We start from the raw sequence: 27163 nt of genomic DNA on the forward strand, positions 1-27163 counted from the left end.
ACGTGTGAGGTGTCAGGCCGATAGTGATGCAGTAAAGGTGAGAGTCATGGTGTGCTAGTGATGCAGTAAGTGTGAGCCTCTCAGGATGATACTGACGCAATAAGCGTGAGGTTTCAGGTAGACACCCATGCAGTAAGTGTGACGTGTTCAGGGTGACAGTGACGCAGACACTTTGATGGTGTCAGATTGAGAGTCACACTGGAAATGTGAGGGGACAGGTTGATAGTGACACAGGAAGTGTAAGAGGTCAGGCTGATAATGATATACTAATTGTGATGGAGTCAGGATAATAGTGGTGCAGTGAGTATGAATTGTCAGGGTGATAGTGACGCAAACGGTGTGAGTGGGATAGAGTTATAGTGATGCAGCAAGTATGAGGAGGTCAGAGTGATAGTGTGCAGGGTATGGCTGAAGATGACGCAAGAAGAGTGAAAGGTTCAGTGTGATCTGGACGCACTAAATTTGGGGGGTCAAAGTGATAGTGATGCTGTAATTATGAGTGGGTCAGTCTGATAGTGACACAGTACATTTGAAGGGATCAGGCTGGTAGTGATGCAGTAAGCGTGAGGGGGTCAGGCTGATATTGATGCACTAAGTGAGAGTGTCAAGGTGATGGTGACGCATGAAGTGTGAGCAGGTTAGCGAGAGAGGGACGCCGTTAGTGAGTGGGGTTTGGCTGATAGGGATGCAGTAGGTGTGTATGTGTCAGGGTGTGAGTGGTGCAGGAGGTATGAGGGTGCCAGAGGGATAGTGACGCATTAAGTATGAGGGGGTCAGAGTGATTGTGACGCAGTAATTCTGAGGCGATCAGAGAGATACCAACGCAGTAAGCATGAGGGGTTCAGGCTGTTAGTGACGCTGTCAGTGTGAGTGCCTCAGCCTAATAATGATGAAATAAATTTGAAAGAGTAATGCTGATTGTCAGGTGATAAGTGTGAGTGAGTCAGGCTGGTTGTGATGCTGGAGGTGTGAGTGTTGAAGCTCATAGTGAAGCAGTAGGTGTGAGGTGGTCAGTGTGATTGTGGCGCAGTAAATGTGAGAGGGTCAAGGTGATAGGGACATAGTAAGTGAGGAAGCAGTGTTGTAGTGACACGATAAATATGAGGCGTCAGTCTGGTACTTACATAATAAGTGTGATGGAGTCAGGCTGATAGTGACACAGTAAGTGTAAGGAGTCAGGATAATAGTAACATAGGAAGTGTAAGGGCGTGACTGATAGTGACAAAGTAAGTATTTGGCAGTCCGGCTGACAGAGAAACAGTCAAAATGAGGGTCTCGAAGTGAAAGTGGCACAGTAAATGTGAGGGCGCCAGATGGATAGTGATGCAGTAAGTTTGAGGGGTTCACGCTGATATTAAGGCGGTAAGTGTGAGGGATCAGGTCTATAGTGATGCAGTAAGTGTCAGCAGGTCAGGCTGATAGTGATGCATTCTAATACCAAATATCCAAGGCTCACTGTAGTGCTGAATAGCGATACTTCTCAAGGCTAAGACAAAAATCAATAGTTCTCATCCTGGTCATAAATCACAATTTTAAATTTGTCCTCTCCTGTTTCTAGATTCACCAATGAGGGAACAAAATGTAATTGCACCACCCTGTTTATCTCTTCAAATATTTTGCAACTCTCAATGAGATTACCTCTCTTGTGTTGAAACTGTTAAAAAACATCGGATTTGCCCAATTTCAATTCACAGGACTAACGTTCATCCATGACATCAAAACTAATCACCATTCGTGGTATTCCTCATATGGCATTAGTATCTTTCCTAAATAGAGGGTTATAATTCCTCATGCTGTAGTCCAAGTGTGGTCGAACTGAGCCACAATACTTTGGAAATAATGCTTCGTTCTCGTGCCCTGAAATCCTTCTGCAGCTTTCACAACAGACTTCTACAACTGCTACTGGATTTCAATGACTTATTAAAAACTTCTCCAGGATGCAATTCTAAAAATCTGTACATCAGAATTTCTACTTCAAACCTTCGACAAATCATCTCCACACATTTCCCTCCTGACAAGTATGATAAAGTCAAATCGTTGCTATTTATTAAATCATGAGGGACATGGATAGGTTGACTGGTCAAGGTGTTTTCCTGCTGGTGAGGAAGTCAAAATTTAGAAAACATCGGTGTAAAATTAGTGGGTAAGGATTTAAAAGGGACGTCAGGGGCAACTTTTTCAGTCGTGTCCAGAATGAGCTGCCAGAGAAATTGTTGGAGACTGGTACAACTGCAACATTTAATGGCATCTGGATGGATATATGAGTAACAAGGTGTAGAGGGATGTGGGCTAAATGTGGGCAAATGGGACCTATTAATTTAGGATAACTGTCCACCATGGTCAAGTTGGAAAGAAGGGCCACTTTCCGTATTGTATTGTTCAAGGACTTATGTCTCTAGAACAATCGCAAAAACTTTGCAAATAATTCCGTCAAGACGATTTCAAGTTCCAAATCTTCGGTCAATCTTCCTCTCTTGTGCTCACAAGTTCATTACCTGATGTCAGAACTTACGGATTAGTTGCTGGATCCATTCCTGTAAATTGGTTCTGCATTCTTTCTAATTCCGATTTTTTTTACGAATGTAGCTAGTGTTTATGGACTCAGCATCAATATTTCTAATACCATATTTCGATGAATATTAAAACACAACTTTGGCACCAGATGATGAGCAATTGAGTCAAAGTCGATCGGACACAGTGAGACAATGATCCTCTCTTCATGTGGTGTGCATCCGTGACTCTAAAATTCGATGAAGTATCATTCCCACAACTTCAGCTGTGTCAGAATCTAGTTTGCAGTGAAAGCGTGTCAATCTGCTAAGGTAACGTTCGTCGGGGTCTCTGCAAAGGATTTGGCAAAATCTTTGGGTTTTGACAATTTGTTTAGATTAGATTACATTACATTACAGTATGGAAACAGGCCCTTTGGCCCAACAAGTCTACACCGACCAGCCGAAGCGCAACCCACCCATACCCCTACATTTACCCCTTACCTAACACTACGGGCAATTTATCATGGACAATTCACCTGACGTGCGCATCTTTGGACTGTGGGAGGAAACCGGAGCACCCGGAGGAAACCCACGCAGACACCGGGAGAACGTACAAACTCCACACATTCAGTCGCCTGAGGCGGGAATTGACCCGGGTCTCTGGCGCTGTGAGGCAGCAGTGCTAACTTATTCAAATAAATTACGTATTTCATGAATTCAGTTCTTTTACTATGAAAACTGGCAACTTCGCTGCAGCTGTGATGGCCGAGAAGGTAAGGCATTGGCTTTGAAATCTAATGGGGTCTCCCTGCGCAGGGTCGAATCCTGTTCACAGCGTTGAATCTTCTAAAAGTCATTAATTCCTTTGCAGTATTTGGATTTCGTGGAGCTTGAGCTTTGCATTCAATCGAAAGTAAATTGTCAACTGTGAAGAATCCGAAGTAATTTCAAGACGTCTAATTGAATAAATTATATGTCGAGACATAAAAAGCCACCAACTTCCAACACGAATCAGTTTCAAAACATTTGTCGAACTATCGTGAAATTTGAATGTTCGGGGGCGGGGGGGGTGGGGATTAAGCAAAACAAGAAGCAATGCAATGCATTTACCTGCAGGTCATGAGTTTTTTTTAGGATCAGTCGAAAGTCAAGCTGAGAAAGTTCAACCTAATTTACAACTGACTCTCAAGGCCAATAATCTATTATATCAGCAGTCAATGAATTAGAAAAAGCAACTCCCTCTGTGGAAAGGAACTCGACTGGTCCAGGTTCCTGGCTTGAGGTGTGATAAGGCAAGGCGATATCAGCGGAGTAGAATTTTCTGGAAATATTAGAAATGGAATGTTAACGGCCTTCTGCTGTCCATATTCGTAAGAAACTGCATTAAGAACAGAATTTGAAAATTAACGATGAAAATCAGACTTAGCCCTCTGCTCCTCTGCTTGTGGTGAAGCATTGTTCAGAACAATAGGTTGTTGTTGAGGCTAAAATTGACCAAAATAATCAATGGGGATCTTATCCACGGCCTTCGTTGGAGCAGTTGGTGTGGAGAGCTCAGCTTGAAGAACCAAATGACAATTATTCATCTTGGCTGTCTGAATTGCTTAGTTAAACATACTCCCAGTTTAATGTAAAAACCTTTGCTATCAGAGCTAGATGTTTTCATGTCAGCATGTTTCGATATGAGAAGACACTCCATGGAGTAGATGTGACTTAAATTTTGACTCTAACGTCAGAGATGTGGACACATTTCTGCACCAAAACAGCACTACCATTGGTATCAAATCAAACTGAACAAAGGACTAGTTCACTTAGACATTTCCTTTCTGCAGACTCTGCCAATAGACCGTTCAGGCCCGATGTAGGAATAGGGCGTGGTGACATGTGTTCGCAAGTGGATCACTTCATTCTTGCTCACGATCCATAAACCGTAATTCATTTTGAACTTCTTAGCCATCAGCATAATAAGTGTTACATAAAGCACAAGTTTGCTTCTCGAAAGCAAGAGCGAAATCTTATTCAATACAGACGCAAATTCAAGTTGTCCCGGTCGACCAGAAGACAGATATCACGAAACAAAGTGAATACAGAAGACAATCAATGTTTTCTGGGAATCAAAAAGATGTACTGGAAGAACGGAAACATATATTTGCAACAAAAGTCACATACCACTTCCAGACTATATGTTTTTGAACCGTTATCTTAATGTCCACCATTGCTGCAAAAATTATCTTAACAACTCAGAACTTTGTGTTCTTTGATATTGTCTCCTTCATGTTTCTCTTGAAACTAAAACCGAGCAATAGTAATGCACCCAATTTCACTTGCAAAGATCAGAAGAAGATCAACTTATAAGAGAACAGAAATAAAGCTACGTCTGTCTTTCGAGAGAAAACACAGTTACCATTTCGACTCCAAAATGTCTTCTTCAGAAGTCTGCGCAATGAACTCGAAATAGTAGACCGAATATCAAAAAAAGAGTCCATAATGCCGCGAATACACCACACGCAAGCGCATCAAGTCCTACTCGAATATGTTGTGTTACTACTCTCAACATCAGTGGAGAACGGAACAAAGCTCATTCTGCAGTTTCAAACCTGTTATGACGTAGTTTGTAAAGTCAGAAATATGATTAGGTAAAAAGCGGGATGAAAGCGGGATATCAGAAGTCTGAAAAAAGCAAGTGCGTGCTTTGCTTTGAAGAAGGTTGGCAGTGATGAAAATGGAAATTAACTACAATGAGGGGGGCTTAATTAATACTCAGAATCGTTGCAACACACAGTGATGCAATTCTTTTTGCTGGGTTTCTGTTCTACCATTTTATAATCACGACTGCTGTCGGGTTTGGTTTCGATTCCAGGCTGAGGTGACTGCCTGATGGAAGTTTGCACATTCGCCCAATTTCTGTGTGGTAGCTCTGGTTTGCTGCCACATTCTAAACATTTGCAGGTTATTTGGATTCACCATTGAACGCACACGGTTACAGAGACAGTGATGTGGAGAGTGTCTGAATAGGACGTACTTCAGAGGATTTTAGTGAACTTAAATAGACAGAGTGGGGTTAGTCTGCTGTTTCCTGGGTAAGCTACATGGACAGAGAGGGGTCATGGTATTCTTCCCTGAGGGAGAGACTTTGACAGGGTTGGATTAGTTGCTCTTACCTGTGTCAGTCACGCAGATACAGTAGGGTCAGTCTGCCCTTCCCTGGGCGAATTTCTTTCACAGAGTGGTGACAGTCTGCTCTTCCCTGCCTGAGTGAAACAGAAAGAGCGGCGTCAGTATTCTCTTCCCTCGATAATTTATGTTGACAGTCTGGCTTCTATCTGCTCTTCTCTGGCGAGTTACATTGTTAGAGTGGGGTTAGTGTTCATTCATTGGGTGAGTGCCATAGACAGAATGGGATCAGTCTGCTCTTCCCTGAGTAAATTACATTTATAGAGTAGGGTCAGACTACTCTTCAGTGCAGTTTTATTGACCGTGTAGGATCAGTCTGCTGAGTTATACTGAGAGTGTGGGGTCAGTCTGCCCTTCCCTCGGTGAGTAACACTGACTGAGTGGCGTCAGTTTGCTCTTCCCTCAGTGAGTTACATTGACAGAGTGGCATCAGTCTACTCTTTCCTGTGCGAGTTACATTGACAGAGTGGCGTCAGTCTGCTTTTCACGGAGTGAGTTATTTGGACAGTGTGGGATCAGTCTGCTCTTTCCTGGGTGAGTTGCATTGACAGAATGCGGTCAGGCTGCAATTTCCTAGTTGTGTTAAAGTGATCGCGTGAGGTCAGAGTGCTCTTCTCTGGTTGAGTCTCATTGACAGATTGGGCTTCATCTGCTCTTCCCTGGGAGAGTCATATTAACAGAATGGGGTCAGTCTGCTCCTTTATGAGTGAGTAATATCACAGAGTCCACTCAGTCTGTTCTTCCCTGGGTGAGCTACGTTAAGAGAGTGGTGTCAGTCTGCTTCTCCACGGGCGTGTTACTTTCTCAGAGTCGTGAGAGTCTGCTCTTCTCTGTCTGAGTTTAACAGCAAGTATGGTTTCATTACTGTCTTCGCTGGATGATTCACATAGACAGAATGGAATAAGTCTTCTCTTGTCTGAGTGAGTTACTTTGACAGAGTGGGGTCAGGCTCGTCTCGCTGTTTGTGTTTCATTGACAGAATCAGATCAGCCTGCTCTTTACTGGATGAGTGACAGAGACAGAATGGGTACAGCCTGCTCTTCTCTGAGTAGTGTCATTCTGCCATTTACTGAGTGAAAACGAGGTAAAAATAATGACTGCAGATGCTGGAAACCAGATTCTGGATTCGTGGTGCTGGAAGAGCACAGCAGTTCAGGCAGCATCCAAATAGCTTCGAAATTGACGTTTCGGGCAAAAGCCCTTCATCAGCAATAAAGGCAGTGAGCCTGAAGCGTGGAGATATAAGCTTCTGGGTGAGTTACATATAAAGTGTTGGGTCAGTCTGCTCTTCCCTGGATGACTAACATTGACAGAGTGGCGCCAGTCTTCTCTTCCCTGGGTGAGTTACATTAACAGAGTGTGGTCAGGCCATAATTTCCTCGTTGATTTACATTGATCGTGTGATGTCAGACTTCTGTCCCCTGGTTGAGTTACATTGACAGAGTGGGATCCATCTGCTCTTCCCTGGGTGAGTTACGTTAGCAGTTTGGGGTCGGTCTGCTTTCCGCAATCCTGGATCACCATCTCTAGTGGTTTCTTGTCAGTACCTCCATACTAAGGATTTGAGGAGTTAATAAAAGTAAATCGTCCCCTACATCTTTGGGATAATTAGGGATGGGCAGTGTATCTTATCTCATTGAAAGACAACTGTGTCCCAGAAATGCATGTTCTAATTCGACACTGCAAGTGGTCGGGAATAACTTGAGGAGAGGTGCAGGGTAGAATAATTAAAGTCAAATGCACTGATGCCGAGGAGACATAACACAAGATGTGAGTGTGGAGCTGATGGTGCAAGGCTCAGTGTCAGTGCTATTGGTTCAGCATTTATTGCTCACTGTTCGCAATGACTCACACACCACTGCTGCCAATTCACAACAATGAGCCTGTTCATCTTGGTTTGAAAATCCCTGCGTGTGTATTAACGTGGTTAATGGGACGTGAAAGGAGATGAGCACATCCTCTTTATTCTGTCAGTTTAAACAGACGAAAATATCTGTTGGATGCCAATGCAAGAGGATACTGTCTTTTTCTGTGCCTTTTTAGTTGTGCATGCTCAGCATTGAAACGTCTGTTTTTGCACAAGCAGAGTTTGATTGCCATTCATACTGAGCAACATTAATACAGAAAACGCGTTTTCGAATTCCTGTGATCAAGTGGTTCAGGCATTGCACAAATGGACGAGAAAGCTGGCTCTTAACGTGGCGCCATGGCTTAGCTGGTGAAAGCAGCTCCCATCACACTGGTGCCTGCTCATTGTATTGAAAGCTCGTTATTTCTCTCAAGTATTGTGTTGTTGATCGAGAAACTCAGTGTCCTGTTTGAATTGCTGTACATTCTGATTTCGCGTTCCGGCTTCATTTTCCTGTTTAAATCCAGTAGGTTGCTCTTTTTAACTACTATTTTAACCTGGAGATTCTTCCCGCAGTTCCACAAGCACTTCTGCTTCTCATCCTCTTATTCTCATTCCTTCATTCCCAGTTTTGTGATTATTAAGTGGTGAGGCTGGAGACACTGCAGCATTCCCGGGAAATGTTGTGGTAATGGCACTGACACCACGACATGATCACCCTCATTCTCTGCTGTCAGCATTTATTCGTTGTACACCAACAGTAAATGCATCGTTGTTCTTCTTCAGCTATCATGTAATTACTTTCTTTTTCTGTTGGATAAGGAAATCAACTTTAACATCGAAAGAGTCTTTAGATTTTGAGGAAGAAATGTCTCCTTGCCTCAGGTCGAAGTGACAGACGCATTATCCAGAGAATGTAAGACTACTTCGACCGACTCCAGCCAGACGTCGGAAAGCCTCTCAGCAGTTCGAATCTCAAACTGTCTCTGAATGTCAGGCTTTTCAAGAGCAGAAATAGGAAATGAGGGATATGGACAGCCAGAGAGTCGGAGAATGTGCAAAAGGCCCAGGAGGATACAGAGACAAATATAGAAAAAACAAAAACACATATTGAGGCAGACACTGAAAGAAACAATTCTCCATTCGGCGTGACTGCTAAATAATGGAAACTAAAAGCAAATGTAGCCATTAAAACATAGCCTTCCACCAGCTCAGGAAAATGAAAGCAGCATGACAGCTGATTAAGTCCTTTTAAGATTGTAAATTCGATGTTTGTAAGGTCAAGAGTGATTTTGATAAATATCCTGGTTCGACAGGTAAGATTATCATTTTCCCAACAGTATAATCTAGAAATCTCTAACTAACCTGTTTCCTGTCCATCTTAAGAAAAAAACCTGTTTCTCTCCACAGATGTTGCCAGGTGTAGCAGGTTTCTCTATCAATTCTCGTTTTTAGTTCATATTTCTTTTTGATTTTTGATAACCCGGCACAAAACCAAGCATTACCAGGTTCGGACCAGTGGTAAGAAATACTGGTACCACGATATATTTGCACAATAAAACATGCATTCCCTGTCCGAGAATAGAACCAACACTATTGCGGTTCGAGTTCCAAATCCTAATTACGAGATTACATGGAATGAAGACAGACGCTCTTGCACTTATTCTCAATGAAATGGATTTGCCATTTCATTTCTGATCAGTTTCACTGCAGATTGGTTTCTACTCGTCTTCAAGGTTTGCAGAATGGAAAATCCCATTTGGCTCATGGTGCAGTCTGGTTTAAAGACATTAATCGATTCTATTCCCAGTTTCCAGCTTTGGTCCATAACCTTATGTGTTCTGATTTTTCCAGTGCAAATAGCAGTGAGGTTCTCGCTTTGATCTTAGATGACACAACAATGGGATTGAAGTTTGACATAGTCACACTGTGTTATTCCCCACGTCGTGTCTCCCACAGAAAGAGACATACAGACACATTCCCAGAGAGTGGCAGAGTTCTCAGGATTTCACCAGCTCCTTGTGCTTCACTTCAGATGTCCGCTCCAACATGCAAGTTCAACCGCCAAAAGGTAGCTTTTGGTTAAACCAAAGCCAGTTCTACAGACAATGAGAGACGTTGATCTGAGCTAGAATTTGAATTGGACGAAAGAAACTGAAAATTCGAAAACCCAAACCCTTCCATTCCCGACAGACAACAGGAATGGACTAGCTCGCTGCATCCTCGTGATTTTAAATGCGAACCGACAATCCCCTAATTCGATGTCAGGCGTGTTATCAATTCCGTCACTGACCCAAAGACCAGGTCTGGCTGTGACAATTTGTCTATAGGTAATGTAAACGTCCACATCAGGGAAACAGCTTTCACAAGGTGAAAAATCAGCAAACTTTATCACCGTCACTGTTTAACTTGGAATGCCCCACTCTGTGAAACATTTCATTACACTGTACTTTCACACTTGAAGTGTTTTACATTCCAGAGCCTGAACTAATTCAGCGAGAACCCACTGGTCATTTCGGGCCCGTCATCCGGAATGAGGCGAGTTGAACGGTGCCTTTCTTGCTGCCAACACATCAGCGCAGCTCAAAACGAGCTCGTGTTAGCATCAGTCTTTACTTAACTTGCTGCAGTATATCTGCTGAACAACAGCAGATTATCACAGCATTGCCTTCTTCACAGTGAAACCAAGGGTGATAATATGAACCGACTTGGAAACTTGGAGAGAGAAACACTGCTGACGAAGACGATTATGACGTGAAGAGCAGGCACTAGAGTTTGTACAGGTCCCAAAGGCTACTGCAGTATCAATGGACATCCCTGCATACGAGTCTGAGTTTGCATTGCCCAGAACAGGATTTCATTCTCTTCTTGTGATTAATCGGAATGTAAACTAAATCCTGGTTGCACCCAGAACACACACACGGGTCCTGCCAGAACAATTCAGTGATCGATCAGCATCTGTCTGGAAGGACAATGGCAGCAAATACAAGCGAAAGCTATCACCGCAATTACCCCTCCAAAGTTCTCGCGTTTCCCAATTGAACATATCTCGCTGTTCCTTCAATGTCATTACTTCTAAATCCTTGCCTCATGGCATCATGCCTATACCCCGCTACTGAGGACATCCAGGGTTCTGCGGAGTAACTCAAAATCTCAATATCTCGAGTAATTAGGGATTGACGGTGCATCCCATCCCATTGAGCAATGACTTTGTCCCAGTAATACGTTTCCAAAAAGCTGCAGTTTCTAAGGGAACACTTGCAAGCTGTCGAGAATAAGTTGTGATTCGGAGATGCCGGTGTTGGACTGGGGTGCACCAAGTCAAAAATCACACAACACTAGGTTATAGTCCAACAGGTTTAATTGGAAGCAGACTAGCTTTCGGATCGATGCTCCTTCATCAGGTGTTTGTGGAGGGCTCGATCGTAACACAGAATTTATAGCAAAAATTTGCAGTGTGATGTAACTGAAATTATACACTGAAGAATTGATTGTCTGTTCAGCCTTTCATCTGTTGAAAGAAGTGAAACTATCACTGTATTCTATGTAAATCACAAAACCCTTTTTTTTTTAAATTGCATTCTCGGGTTAGCTGTTAACAATGGCAATAGCTAGACAATATGTTGAAGATGTTAGCCCCCTGAGTTCTCTGTCTATGACCTGATATTTAGATTGATTCCAATCCAAAAAGTGAAATAACAGAGTTTTACATAATTTCATGCAGTTTTTGAGCTCAGAGTTCTACATGAATGTATGTGGTTTCTGAGCAAAGTGCAATGTAACTCTGAAAGTACCAAAAAAATTCACCACGCAAAATATATGTGTGCATGTGGATCTTTGCCTGTGTGTGTGTCTCCAGCGAAACCAAAACCTGACAACTCATGAACAGAAGCAGAACTGACAAAAAGAACATATTTTCATACACACGGACTCATGAATGCTGTCTGTGAGGCAGAGCGAGTCGTCTGGGTCATGAGCTGCTCACACAAATTGCAGCGAGGCAATTCCAAATGGTGCTTTCAACGTACTGGCGCCTTAGAGCACCAATTCTTCCAGGAAAGTGCCCAAGTAACATGAATCAGAACTGACGAACAATGAACCATGAAAAGTGAAGATTACCAATTACAGTCTCGATGAGATGAGGTTAACAATTGGGCTGATATCTCCACCGGATCGAGAGGACCAATCACCAGCCTCTCTCATCAGGACAGAAATTAAGGAAATTAGGGAAAAGTAACCAAGTTTCGTATCGCAATTTCCCTCCGTTTCGCAAAAACTGCGAGCAGATTCAATGTAGAACCTAATTTCACATCAACAGAGAAATAAATATCTCCATTCACTTTCAGAGAAACTGTGAAAAATGCAAATTGTCTGGAATATGAAAGTTTGGCGCAGCCTGTTTTTGAGTCGTATATTATGCTGGTGGCCTTTCGAGCTGGAGGGGAACGTGACAAGTAGAGCAGAAGGAGAAAACATGGGCATTGACATATTGGTTGTTTTCTGCTGTGCCACATCACAGCCGGGTTAGAAGAAATTACTACTTTCTCTGTTCAACTTTAACAAAACTCATCCCTGCAAAACTTTGCCAGCTTAATCCATTAGTACACGTGGCCACGCAGGGATGCAAACACAAGCCTTCTTAAGATTTGAAATCTGAAATCAGAGTCTCAGGTCGCTCAGCCACGCGAGCACACAGGCCAAAACCAGAAACCCAAGAGCATGTACCTGATGATACCCTGCAGCAGACTCACAGCAACTGTACCAGTTCTGCAGAAAAAGCGGTGGGGAGAAATTGCTCTATCTGAGCGGTCGTGCTTGTTGTTCTCATCAGCAAATATGGCTTTGAATTTGCTAGACCATATCTGCTGCCTTGTTGAAACAGAATGCAATTCCGATTAGTCGCTGTGTGAAACTTTGCTCGTTGCTCTCCTCAGATAAAGTGATCACTGGAGATGATGAATTCTGCTCCTGCCAGAAACGCCGACTTTCCTGCTGCTCAGATGAACTGAAAAACTGGTTTAGCACTGGAATCCGAGAATGGCAGAACACGTAGCAAGAGTATTCGAAACCCAGAGCCAATAAGAGTTCCAACTTTCATTTTATTTCTCCATAATAGTGCATTATCCAGCAGAGCCATGAGCAACTGCCACCTGGCTGCAAGCTGAGTTGGAAACCTATGTGGGAATCAAGGACATGTGACTCACTTATTGTCGGTAAATCAAACAGTTCTCACTTTGAGGTGTGCAAAAATTAGTTCCTATACATATTCAGGGAAGGTCAAAGGCGATCTGAGATGTCAAAGAGGTGGTCACTGTCCGTGATTGCTCTTTGTTCGATTGTGAAAAGGTTTCCCGCTTTAGTCGCATTCACGTTTCTTGTTGATGACTGAATCAGACAGAAGGTGTTTCACCAGAGCTGCACGTGACTTGCATTCCTCTCCCTAGCTGTCATACTTTCCTGGAACTCTGTGAGAACAAGAAAACAAAATACATACTGTCATTCGGCAGCCTGTCTGTGATTTCCTCATTTTCAGTGACAACATGGCTTAGACTTCAGGCCACACGGTAATATGAGTAACAGTATGAGAACAAGAGTCGATAGTTCATCTGTGCCTGTAAATCTTTTCATTGTGAATTAACTGTATCCGTGTCTGCTGCTTCGAAACTCGAATATGTGAACTGCTCCAAACTATGATCGAGGATTTCTGGTTTTGGTTGACACACGTTGAGAAACGCCAGACAGCGTTCAAATGAAGCTTTCAGAGCACATTTTCGGATGCATTTGACAGAGGCTAACATCATGAATCCAGTGTTCGCTGTGACAGAAGGAAATGAATGCTCTCCTTGTTACTGATCCGGGACACCTTCGCATGTAAAGCAAATGCGGTACTGTTGTTACAGAAAGGATCAGTGCCCGGTAACTGTGTCTTTAAAGTGGACATGATCGAAAAAATAAAGAATAGCATGTTGAATTATCCAGGAAATATTGGCTGAAAAGGCGCAGACAATTTTCCCTGCAGTGCCAAGACAGAGGAACTTATGTAACTGTACTCTAAAACAGGATGGCCAGCAGTGATATAAACATCACCACATATGAAGGACCACTGCGAATAGTAATTTGAAAATGAAATTCACGCAGCAGGTATTCGGAATTATATTCATTCCACCGCTACAGTAGTATTGGGCGAATAAATTCAAAACAAGGCTTGCTGATGAGTATGCAATAAAGCCCCATCGATCATGATATGAAAGACTGTCGTCCGGAAAGAGGGAACAACAATGTTTCTTCTAAGCTTTGTACTGGGACATTTTCGCACAAACTGATACGGCTACTCTCCAGAAAATATCAGGGCTCGCGGCATGCACTCTTAGAAATGGTGACCATCAGTGCTGGAAACATCCCTGCATATTCAGAACAAGGAAGAATACATATCGAATAAAAGCATAGATGGCAATTAATTGTACTTGTATTCCCTTTCACCACAACAGCTAGAATGTGTGGGGATATACAGAGTAAGGTTTACTGACCAGGTGAGAAAGCAATTACCTCCACATATCTTGACACACAAGCCTATCTTTCTTTCTGTCCATTTTTTTTTTGAAGCGCCGATCCTTTCCGTAGGAGATGAAGATGATTACTGCTCCCCCGCAGGATCACAGTGGGGCCAGAGACCAGACTGAGCTGCTCAGAACAGTTCGTGTTTGCCGAGAATCACTGAAACTGAGATTGATGACACGTAGACACGGTGTAACAGCTGCCAACACATGTGGAGGGTTTTAGGACGGATTAGGACCCACTCTGGGAAAAAGACTGGATCCTAAGACTGGGGAGTAAGTGTTCAGGGACAGGACTGGAGAATGGGGTTAAGAACGATATTCGCCAAGATCGAATGGCGGAGCAGACTAGATATTCTGAAAGCACTAACCGTCCTCCTATGTCTTCCAATCTCTGGCCATCTGGCATCTAAGGAAATAGAAACAGAGTTATTTGTTCAGTTGGAAGTCGTGGGCAAAGTGAGAGATAGAACAAGCATGATACAATTTTAGAGACTGGGAAAATGTTTGGAGAGGAAGCAATAAATGTGAATCTGAATATAAAGTTTGAAGTCAGGAGATATTCAATAAAAAGGAAGTTTGTAGAAAGGCAGAGGGACATGGATATGGAAAAAGAAGTGTCACCAGTCCCGAAATCTCATTCGGTTTTCGTTTTCAAGATACGACCGGACCTGCTGAGATTTTCCAGCAATTTCATTTGTTGATTCTGAAACAGAAAATGGGAGTGATCCTGGACCAATCAGCTCTCCCATGTTCTAGGAATATTTGACTTACCCGTTCGATCAAATCACGTTTGTCCCACACTGAAACCTCAGAATGCTTCCCCACCCCCACCCTCGTTACTGGCAATAAACTGTTCATGACATAAACTTACATGAGCACACAACAAGAACAATTGCAAAACGTTCAGAGAGAGCTCCGTTCCGTTCCATCAGCACATTCTGAATCAGTTAATTGTTGTTCAGGACGCATGAGACATTAAGCCGTCTCTGTCAGACCACTACCAAATGGCCATTCGCGTTCTATGTCTTTGAACACTTGGGTTGGTGCACGGATGTAGTGGAATCTCACGTTTTGAAATGGACGTCATTCATAGTATTTTCAGCTGCACTGACAAAGTTGTCTCTGGCATTTCCAGTAAAGTTCAGACAGTTTCCACTCAAAAACCGACATGTGATCAAAGCAGGAGGACATATGTGTCAACAAAAGCAACAAGAACGCTCCACCAGCGTTGGTTTGCAATTCTGCATGTGGAACGAAAAGGTGGAAATCTATTAAACAGTGAAAACGACTATTATGGAGCTTGGACGCACGACTCTCTGATTAAAAACCTCACATTTCACCGAACTGAGATATCCAGGCTTGGCACACGACGAATTAGTTTGCTATTTTATTCTGAGCACAATTCACCTGGCACAGCAATTTGCAAAGATCCAGCTCATTCCTCCCAATCACAAAGAACATAATTCACATCTTTCACTTTTGTTATTTCTTCAAAACATTACAATCTATTTAACACTTGTCCTGGCATTTAAGATTCAACTCGAATATTTTCATATGAAGTGATTTCCAGTCACTCTGGCAGACAGTAAATAGGTCGGAAAATTACCTTAGGAAACCCAATCATTTCTGTCCACAGTATTGGGAATTTTCCATCTGCTGACGAGACAGAGTCCTCACAATCAACATTTTCTTTGTTCTTCCTGCCTAAAACGTTTACCACTTCTTATTTTCAAGACAGGAGTTTTGTTTATAACACGTTACAAGAACAGGAACAACTTTCCAATCTCCTGAAGCCGTTTCCAATTTAAAATTGAAGTTTTGTTCCTTTCCCACGGGAAGAGCAGTTAATGAGAAAGGAGTTTCCACGAGCTGTGTCCCAGGGTTTGGCAGGAAGACCTGATTGAAGCTGCAGTGGCCGCTTTCAGTTGGCATCGGGGGAAATGGAGAACATGGTGTCGTATTCTGCTGCGTGTAACCGTCTTGCTCCCTGTGGACTCGGGATGAATCATGGATGAGTTTTCGGAACCACACTGCCTTCCAGTCTCTGGCCATCTGCTATCTAAGGAAATAGACACAGGGTTATTTGTTCAGTTCTAAGTCCTGGGCAATGTGAAAGATGGAACAGGTCTGATACAAAATTGGAGACTGGGAAAATGGTTGGAGAGGAAGTAATAAAAGAGAAGCTGAATATAAAGTTGGAAGTCAGGAGACATTCAATAAAAAGGAAGAGTGTGCAAAAGCAGGTGGAGATGGACATGGAAAAGACGTGTCACTAGTCCCGCAGTCTTAAATCGATTTATGTTTCCAAGATGCTACCAGACCTGCTGAGATTTTCCAGTATTTTCATTTGTTGGTTTAGAAACAGAAGATGGCAGTGATCCTGGACCAAACAGCTCTCCCGTGCTCTGGCGATATTTGACTTACTGTGTCTATGTCCCACACTGAAACCTCACGATCCTGCCGCACCTCCATTCTCGTTACTGACAATAAACTGTTCATTACATTAAACACAAGAGGAGCAATTGCAAAACGTTGAGGGAGAGTGCCCTTCGGTTTCCATCAGAACAATCTGAATCACTGAAAGTTGGTTCAGGACCCATGTGACATTGATCCGTCTCTGTCAGACCCTTCGCAAGTGGCAATTCGCTTTCCATGCCTTTGAACACTTTGGGTAGTGCACGGTTGGTTTGGAACTTCACGTTTTCAAACGGACATCATTCATTGTATTTTTGGCTGCACTGATAAAGTTGTCTCTGGCGCCTCCAGTAAAATGGAAACAGTGTTCACTCAGAAACCGACGTGTGATCAAAAGCAGGTGGACAGATGTGTCAATGAAAGAGCAACAATACTGCACGTGGAACGAAGAGCTGGAATTGTATTAAGCAGTGAAAGCGCCCATTGTGAGGCTTGCACCCACCACCCTCAGATGAAGCATCTCACCCTGCACCGACAAAGATAACCAAGCACGGTGCACTGTGGATTAGTTTGCTATTACATTGCAAGCATAATTCATCAGCAATTTGTTAGGATCCAGTTCATTCCTCCTAATCACAAAAATATCATTCACACCATTCACTTCAGTTATTCCTTCAAAGAATTACAATCTATTCCCTGGATTTAAGGTTCAACCTTAATATCTTCATATTTTTACCCTCACCTTTATGTCACTGATGTGATTTCCAATCTCTCTGGCAGACAGTAAATCAGTCGGGAAATTACCTCAGGAAACCCAATCATTTCCGTTTACAGTTTTGGGCATTTCCCATCTGCTGACGAGACAGAGTCGTCTCAATCAACACTTTCTTTGTTCTTTCTACCTAAAACATTTACCACTTCTTATTTTGAAGTCAGGAGTTTTATTTATAACACGTTACAAGAACAGGAGCAACATTCCAATGTCCTGAAGCCCTTTCCAATTTAAAGTGACAGTTTTGCTCCTTTAACAGGAGCTGTTAAAGAGCTGTTACTAAGGAAGGAGTTTCCACGAGTTGTTTCCCATGGCTTGGCAGAAAGTCGCTGATTGAATTTGCAGTGGCCGCTTTCTGTTGGCATCGGGAGCTTAGAAAGTGATGCCATATTCTGCTGCGTGAAAACGTCTCACTCCCTGCGGACTTGGGGTGAATCATGGATGAGTTTTCCCGGTTACAATGGCAATACATGGTCGGGTAAATGCTTGTGCTGAAATATTTGAGGCTTATTCCCTGGGTGGGCTCAAACCACCAACATTTCAGCCAACTGCGCTGACCATTTCAGATACAGAAACTGGCAACGCAGATATCCAAAAGCAAAGTTACCGACGGGATATGAGGATATGTTGGACAGCAGGAACTTGCGTTGTTTTCAGAGACGGTCGCTGATTTTATCACCGAGAGGGTAAGCACACTGAGGATCTGCAAACACTCAAATTAAAAGGCATCCACACATGCGCAGTTTCTCTCACATACATGTCCACAGAGTTGCTCACTGACAATGCTGGTATTTGAAGCCACGATTCGATAGAAACTGAAGCTTAAAATCCAGCACATTAGACCGCTCGACTACGCTACTCCACAATAACCAACACTCAGATTTGTTATGACTAGTGTTTCAGGATGGATTCACTTCAGACACTTAGACCTCGCAAATTTTGTAATGAAGTTGGCGTAATTTAAGAAGACCAAAAAAATGTACAGACAAGGAACAGGCCCTTCATCCATTCAAGCCTGAGCCGATCCAAATCTACTGTTTAAACCTGTCACCCAATTCCTAAGCATCTGTATCCCTCTGCTCCCCACCTACCCATGCATCTGTCCAGACGCTTCTTTAATGTATCTACCATGATTACCTCTCCCGTCTCTGCGTTCCAGACACCCACCACCCGCTGTGTCAAGTAGATGCCACGTGTATCCCTCTTAAACTTTTCACCTTTCACCTTGAAAGCGTGACCTCTCGTTTTTAATCCTTCAACCTGGGAAATAAAACTTTTCTCTATCTACCCTGTCTGTACCCTTCATGATTTTGTAAACCTCAAAAAAGGTCTACCTCAAACTACTTTTTTCTAATGAAAACAAACCTATCCTACTCAACCTCTCTTCCTAGATTGCACCTTCCATATGAGGCAACATCCGCTTAAACCTTTTACACGCCCTCTCCAAAGCGTCCACATCCTTTTCGTAATGTGGCGACCAGAAATTTACACAGTATTCCAAGTGTGGCCAGACCAATGTATTGTTCAATTTTAACATGACTTGCCAGCCATTTTATTCAATACCCCATCCAATGAAGCCAAGCATACTATATGCCTGCGTGACTACTCTATCCACCTGTGCAGCAACCTTCAGTGTATAATGGATCTGCACTCACAGATCTCTCTGTCCATCAACTTTTTTTTACCCCAAACCTCTTCTGTTCATTGTATAACCCCATCTAGAATTAGACTGACTGAAATGCGTCACCTCACATTTGTCTGTTTTGAACTCCAGCTGCCACTTCTCCGCCCAACTTTCCAGTATATCTATATCCTCCTGTATTCTTTAACAGTCACTTATAAGTTCTGCTAGTCCAGAAATCTTCGTGTCATCTGCAAACTTTCTGATCATTGCAACAGTGCTCTCTTCCAGATCATTTAAGTATATCACAAACAACTGTGGCTACAACACTGACCCCTGTGGAGCACTACTGGTCATCTTTCTCCATTTCCAGAAACCCCATTCCACTGCCACTCTCTGTCTCCCATTGCTCAACTAATTCTTTATCCACCTGTCTAGAACACCCTGCACACCATATTACTTTACGTTCTGTATTTGGTTACCATGGGGAGCCTTATCTAACTCCTTAATGAAGTGGATGTATATGACATCAACAGCCTTTCCTTCATCTATCAACTTGGGCACTTCCCCGAAAAACACTATGGATCTCATTGATATGCACATTATTTTCTAAATATGAATAGATCCTATGCCTCAGTACCTTCTCCAGCAACTTTCTCAACACTGATGTTAGGCCCATTGTTCTGTAGTTATCAGTAATATCCCGACTATCCTTCATGTACAAGGGACAATATGAGCAACGTTCCAGTCGGCCAGAACGTCACCTGTGCTGAAGCATGCCACGAAGATATCTGTCAGGGCACCAGCTATTTCCTCTCTCACATCACTCATGAACCAGGAATAGATCCCATCCGTTCCTGGGGATTTGTCCACATTAAGTACCCCTAGCCTGCCAAACACAGCTTCCCTTCTTATGTCAACATGATCCAGACTAATCAAATGTCTTACTCTAGACTCAACATTCATCATGCTCCTCTCCTCAGTGAACACTGATGCAAAATAATCATTCAGAACCATATTCACTCTCTCAGATTCGACATACAGCCTTCCTTAATTTTCCTTTAGTGGACCAATCCTTTCTCTGGTTACCCGCTTGCTTCTTATATATGAATAATACGCTTTAGGATTCTCCTTAATTATGCTAGCGTTAAGTTGTTTCATGACCCCTTTTAACCCTCTTGATTCCTCGTTTAATACATATCCTACTCTTCTCATGTTCCTCCAGGGACCATTATGTTGTTAGCTGCCGAGGCATTATGTATGCTTCCCTTTTCCTCTTGGCGATTCGTACAATTGTCCTGTCATCAACAGTTCACGAATATTGCCTTTTAAATCCTTTTCCTTCAACGGGACATGCCTATCCTGCACTATATTTTACCTATCTTTGAAAGCCTGCCACATATGAACTGTGGACTTTCCTACAAATAGCTGTGTCCAATCAACATTTCCGACCTCCTGCATAATTTTGATATAATTAGCTTTGGCCCAGTTTAGTACTCTTTCCTCAGGACAACTCTCATCTTTGTCAATGAGTATTCTAAAACTTACAGAATATTGGACACTTCCCAAAGAAATCACCCACGGCAACTGCTATCACCAGCCCTGGCTTATTCCCCAATATCAGCTCCAATATGGCCTATTCCCTCGTCAGACTATTGATATACCGCTCCAGAAAACTCACCTGGAGGCTTCTTACACATGGTATCCCATCCATACCTCTGACGCTAAGAGTATCCCGGTCAATGTTGGGAAAAAGGAAATCTCCAATCAACACTAAATTATTGCCTCTACGTTTTTCCATGATCTGTTGAACTATTTTTTCTTACACCTCACGCTCTCTGTGATACAGCCCCAAAAATCTAACCTCACCCTTCTTATTTCACTGCTCCATCCATAGTGTCTCACGACCCAAGCCCTACATGGTGTCCTCCTTTCGCACAGCCATGATACCATCCCTGACCAGCAATGCAACTCCTTCCCCTTTTACTTCCCTCCCTGTCCTATCTGAAGCGTCTATATCCTAGAACATTTGGTTGCCAACCATGCCCTTCCTTCAACTAAATCTCTGTGATCACAATAACGTCATATTCCCAGGCACCAACCTAAGCCCTAAGTTCATCTGTCTATACTCCATGCATTAAAGTAGATGCATTTCAGGCCACCAGTTCTTTTGCATTCATCTGCTGTCTGCCTACTCTTCCCATTATTAATGCTATCTTCCAGATTCTTAGCGTTTCCAGTTTCCACCTCACTGCCGACTTGTTTTCTCTTGTGGTTCCCAGCCCCCTGCCACATTAGTATAAAACCTCTCCAACAGCAGTAGCAAAAACTCCCGAAAGGACATTCGTTCCCGTCTGGTTCAGATGTAGATCGTCAATTTTCTTATAGTCCCACATTCCCCAGAACTGGTCACAAAATCCAAAAAATCTGAAACCCGGCCTGCAGCACCATTCCTCAACTCACGTGTTCACCGTGCCGTTTTTTAATCACTTCTACGCTGGCAGTCACATGGCACTGGCAGCAATCCCGAGATTACTACCTTTGAGTTCCTCCTCTTTAATTTCTCTCCTAGCTCCCTGAATTCTCCCTGCAGGTCCTCATCTCGTTTTTTTTTCGTTGGTGCCTGTATGCACCAAGACAACTGACTGTTCACGATCCCCTTTTCAAATCTCTTCAGCCAATGGGCGACATCCCTGGCCTGAGCACCTGGGAGGCAACATAACTCTCCAGAATTGCTGATGCTCCACAGTGAGTCCACCCGTAGCTCCAGAGTGGCCACACGGTCAAACAAGTGCTGCAGCTGGACACACTTCTTGCAAGTGTAAGTTTAGAAAACATTTACAAGGGTTTGCAAGGTTTGCCGAGCTTGGACATGAGAACGAAACTGAATAGGCTTCGTCAGATTCCCAGGAGCTTCAGTGCTTAGATATGGCCTCACAGAAGCTTATAAAATCATGAGGAAACACAGTAAATAGTCAGGGAGCATTTCTTCACAAGACACGCGAGTTCAAATCTACATAGCAAACGTTTAATGTGAGAGAGGAAAAATTTAAAAGGGATGTGAGGGACTAATATTTTTCACACAGAACTTTTGTGTGTGTGGAATGAATTGCCACATTTAGTGGCAGAGTCTGGTGCACTCAGAACATTTCAAAGGCATTTGAATGGGTGTATAGTCAGGAAGACCTCGGAGAGATAAGGCACAAATATTGGCAGAAATGTATGGATTAATTTCGTTTATCTATTCAGCAAGGGCAAGTTGGATCGCGGGATTTGTTTCCATGCTCGACAAGTCTGAGATGCTGAAGCCACCGGCAACAGTTTGAATACACCATTTGCAAAAAAACGCATGATGATTGTAACTCAGCCAGCGAGTTTGGCTATTTTGTTTGGAGGGTGGGTGAGCCCAACCGATCCAGAGATGAAGGTTTACAGGATATTTGCTTCCAATGACCATTAAGTGCTGTCTGTGAGGCACCGTGAGTCGTCTCTGACATGAACTGCTCGCACAAATAACAGCGACGCAATTCCAAACCTACTGGAGATTTAGTGTATTGCCAAGTCCCAGAAAGTGCTCAAGTATCATAAAACAAAACACAACAACGAACCATTAAAAGTGAACATTTTCAAGTATATCCGTGATTAAATTAGGCCATCAATGCGCCGGTGCCCCCATCTGATCGAGAGAACCAATCACCTTTCTCCCTCACCAGGACAGTAATGAAGGAAATGAAAGTATAGCAACGTTTCACATCGTGATTGCCCACCTTTTCGCCACAACATCTAAAAACGGCGAACAGATTCAATGCAGGATCTTCTTTCGAAATAACGGTGAAATAAGTATGTCTATTCACTTTCAGAGTAAACGGGGAACAACGCAAGTTGTCTGGAATATGAATAACCAACATAGACTACTTTGGTCCCAGATTCCACTGATGCACAGACTTTCATATGTAAAGGTACCTTGGGTGATTGCCCTACACCCAGAGATCTTCTGGCTGCCTTCTGTTTGCCCTGTCACATTAAACTTGTGCTGCTCTAATCGAATTTATAGTTCTTGCCATTTGTCCCTATTGCTACTAGGGATAGCTGGTCGTGGCAACTCGTGAATGCCACACAAATTCTTTGCCAAAATTGGATAGTCCCGAAACGTGATTCTCAGTGCACGAACTTTGCAACGAGTACATGCCACACGGCAAGTTAAAAAGCACGCTTCCATTTATTAAAGTAAGTTTCTGGGAACTGACAGCCAGATTCCTCCTTACACTCGGAATTATGACAACACATAAACCAACAGCCTCTCTCAGAGACAAGTGACCAACGCTCATCTTGTGCCGGACAAACGTAGTTGACAAGATTGCACGCAGGGACTGCACAGAAAACTATAGAGGAGAAGCAGACAGACGACCATCGAGCTGCATTCATGCAGTTCAGTTACACTGTAAACCACATGCACAGCTGTTCCTTGTAGGTACACACAGGGCACTGAGTGTCTCTGACTCAGGGACTTGCAACTCGGATTATATGACCGTCTGCAGCACTGCTTACTTCCTTGTGTGAGGTAACTCCCGATGGAACATATGTAAAACACGATAGCTCATTGAGAAATACGTCCAAAATAGTACCCAAGAGACGTATTTCTGTTGTGTTTCTAGTCCTGTTCCTGACATGACATTCAGCATTGTACTTATTGTGTGCTTCCTGGCGGTTCGCTGCATGCTTCCGTGATCGCATTGTGTGCAGTAATCTGCGTTTTAGCTGCAATTACGTGCGTTTCAAACCCAGGACCACCGGCCTCTATTTTGTTTTACTCTTCTCGTGCGCATTTGCAACACAGTAAACGATCAATTAATATTGGAAAATGACATACACATGCGTGTGAAAAGCCCAGTTTCCGTGGCAATTATGCAATGGTTGAGATTACTTTGATTCAGGAGATAAGGATGGAAAGTGAGTTTGGGTAGAGATGAGGAACATTGAGGAAAGAGGAAACCAGCCGGTGTAGCTTACAAGAACACTAACAGTAACCACAGTGTAAAAGAAAAACGTACAGGAAAAAATACCGCCTGTGAATGATAAAAGAAGGCAAGAATTATGGGAGACATTCATTTCCCCTCTTCCTCTCCCGTTTGAATTGTAAAGAAACTTTGAAGAAAAACAATCGAAAAGTCTAATATGCCCCCATCGAACAACGTGCGCCGTACCTTGGTCATTGATTACTGTAGATTAGAATACTTACAATGTGGAAACAGGCCCTTCGGCCCAGCAACTCCATACCGACTCGCCTGAGCCCAAATGCATTCCTCTCCTTTACCTCCGTCAATTTAGCATGGCCATTTCAACAAACCGGTACATTTTTGGACAGTGGGAGAAAACCAGAGCAAGCGCACACAGCCACGGGGAGAATGTGCAAACTGCACACATTCAGTTGCTTGAGGCGGGAATTGACCCTGACTCTGTGGCATTGTGAAACAGCAGCGCTCACGATGGTGTCAGCGTGAGATGGGACTTATTTGCCGTCTTTAATTGGGAAAAATCTCTGTCATTGTGAGCATCTGGAAATACCAGCTCCTTCGGCAGAATAAGAAATGAATATGTCACTAACCTTTGTTTGTTTCATGTCCAAGAATACTCAGATCAATAGCTCCCTTGATTACCTCTGCTGGTCATGTTCGCAAAGAGATCTAGCAAATTGCCAAGTGTGATTTTCCTTTCAATAAATAATTTTGACTCCATTTGGCTGCAAAAATCTTTTCCTAACTTTGTGCTTTTCTTCTTTTACATTGGTGTCTCGCACCTTACAAATGACAGCAAAGGTATGAATGGAGAGTGAAACATTTAACTCAAGTCAGCGGCAGCTTTCAATGAGATCACGGCTGATTTGGTCAGTGCTCAGCACGCAGCGCTGTCGGTAGTCATGGCCGAGTGGTTAAGGCGATGGATTAGAAATCCATTGGGGTTGTCCCACGTAGGTTCGAATCCTGCTGACTACGTTATGAATGCTTACCTGCTGGAACAATTCAAAGTTCAGAAAGCCTGTTTTGCAAACCAGGCCTGTAATTTGATTAGACTTGAGAAACTCGAGTTCTTCATCAGAAATGCTCCACATTTAAAACATTATCTCGGTTTCTCTTTCCAGATACACTGCTCGACACATCGGGTTTCTGCAGTTGTTATTGAACTCCCTGAGCAGAAGTGCTGCTTTTCATTAGATTCCTTTAATCCCTTGTCCTCTGTTCTCTGACTCTGATCAGTGGCAATACTTCCTCCTGCTCGTCAGAGTGCTCATTCCCCACCGCTCCCTCTCCCACCATTACAAACAACCGCAGGAAATTGTCACTTAACCATCTTTGTTCCAAAGTGAAACTCACCAGCCAAGGAACTCTCTCCACCAAATGGGACTTCCCATCCCGGACATGGTGCAAGCCAGAGGATTGTGAAGAGATACTGTGAAAATATTGTCAGTTGGCAGTTGGAAAAATGTTTAGGAAGCAAACCATATAATTTAGGCTCCAGCTTTGGAAATCTTGAGAAACTCTTTGGGAAATAGATCATATGAGATTGAAGAAGTGTAAATTGTCAGTCCGAGTAGAGGAAGGGACATTGACTCTGATGTTCTCGGCACAGGAACTGATCTGAGACATTGAAAGAATTCTCGCTCCCGTACGTGAGGAATACAAACTTCATCTGGACTGTGGGACAATGAGAAATTCTGGAACACTCAAGACAATATCCAAATATTGACTGAGATCACTAAAGTACGAGTACAATAGATGGGTCAGTTTTGGTCCAGTGTGTGTGGGAGGGCTTCTTGACACAGTATGTAGACATGCCTTCAAGGGAAGAAGCCACTTTCGATTTAGTACTGGGTAACGAGCCTGGCCAGGTTTTAGATTTGGAAGGAGGTGAGCACTGTGGAGACAGCGATCACAATTCTCTCAGGTTTACTTTCGTGATGGAAAGGGATAGGTGTACTCCACGGAGCAAGAGTTTCAGCTGGTGGAAGGGAAATCACGATGCAATGAGGTAAGATTTAGGAAGCGCAGAGTTTGGTAGGAAACTGTAGGGGGTGAGCACATTAAAAATGTGGAGCTTATTCAAGGAAAAGCTCCTGTGTGCCCTAGATAAGTATGTACCTGTCAGGCAGGGAGGAAGATATAGAACGCGTGAGCCGTGGTTTACTAAGGAAGTGGAATCCCTGGTCAAGAAGAACAAGAAGTCTTATGTTAGGACAAAATGTGAAAACTGAGTTAGAGCGCTCGAGGGTTCCAACGATATCAGGAAAGACCTAAAAAGAGAGCTGAGAATAGCCAGGAGGAGACATGAGAAGTCGTTGGCAGATAGGATCAGGGTTAACCCTTAGGCTTTCCATAGGTATGTCAGCAATAAAAGGATGACGAGAGTTAAATTTGGGACAATCAAGGATAATAGTGGGAAGTCGTGTGTGGAGTCAGTGGAGATAGAGGAAGTACTAAATAAATATTTTTCGACAGAGTTCGCTATAGATAATGAAAATGTTGGCGAGGAAGATACAGAGATACTTGCGTCTAGACTAGAAGAGATTGAGCTTCACAAGGAAGAGATATTAGAAATACTGCAGAGTGTGAAAATAGATAAGTCCCCTGGGCCGGATGGGATCTATCTGATGTTGTTTCGCAAATGCATTGCAGGAAGGTACAAATCAAGCTGATGCTAACAACGGCTCGTTTTGAGCCGCTAATTTGCAGTGAAGTGGCGGCGCCAAGAAAAGGTGTCACGCAGCTCGTCTAATTTCACATCCTGAGCTCGAAATGACCAGAGGTCTCTCGCTGAGTTTTGGCAGGGTCCTGATTGGACGACACCATGACACGTTTTCACTGGACTGGATCAGGAAATCGCGTCGTGACTGTGAGTAAAACGATGGACACTTCCAGCAGAGAAGGAGGCGACCCTGAAGCAGGCAGCTGTGGACAAATGTTTCTCCTTTGCCAGTGAAAGGCACTGCTTCACAAATTGGAAACTTCGAAGTGAAGCAGTGTTGGTGATTATCTTCGCTGCTTGTTCACCTTTTTAATTCTGATTCCGTGAAAGTCCATGGCATTACATATCGACATTCTGCCGTTGGCAAGCGTGTCTATTGGGCCACTGGCGTAATGGATGACGTGTCCGACTTCGGATCATAAGATTGTAGGTTCGAGCCCTACCTGGCTCGAGAGGGATGTCTTGCTTCAAGCATGCCCCACGTTGATGCTCCCCTGTAAAGTCCTGCCCGGGCGTCGCTTCTGTGCTTCCGCATTTAAAAGT

General features: G+C 43.3%; 1 non-coding gene across 1 annotated transcript; it reads left to right on the forward strand.

Annotated features, from left to right (window-relative positions):
- Positions 1 to 24791: 24791 nt before the first annotated feature.
- trnas-aga (transfer RNA serine (anticodon AGA)) lies at positions 24792 to 24873 on the forward strand. Its single transcript has one exon. It is a non-coding gene; the product is annotated as a tRNA-Ser (tRNA).
- Positions 24874 to 27163: the final 2290 nt, after the last annotated feature.

Source organism: Chiloscyllium punctatum, chromosome 13 (genome assembly GCF_047496795.1).
Source record: "Chiloscyllium punctatum isolate Juve2018m chromosome 13, sChiPun1.3, whole genome shotgun sequence".
NCBI lineage: Eukaryota > Metazoa > Chordata > Chondrichthyes > Orectolobiformes > Hemiscylliidae > Chiloscyllium > Chiloscyllium punctatum.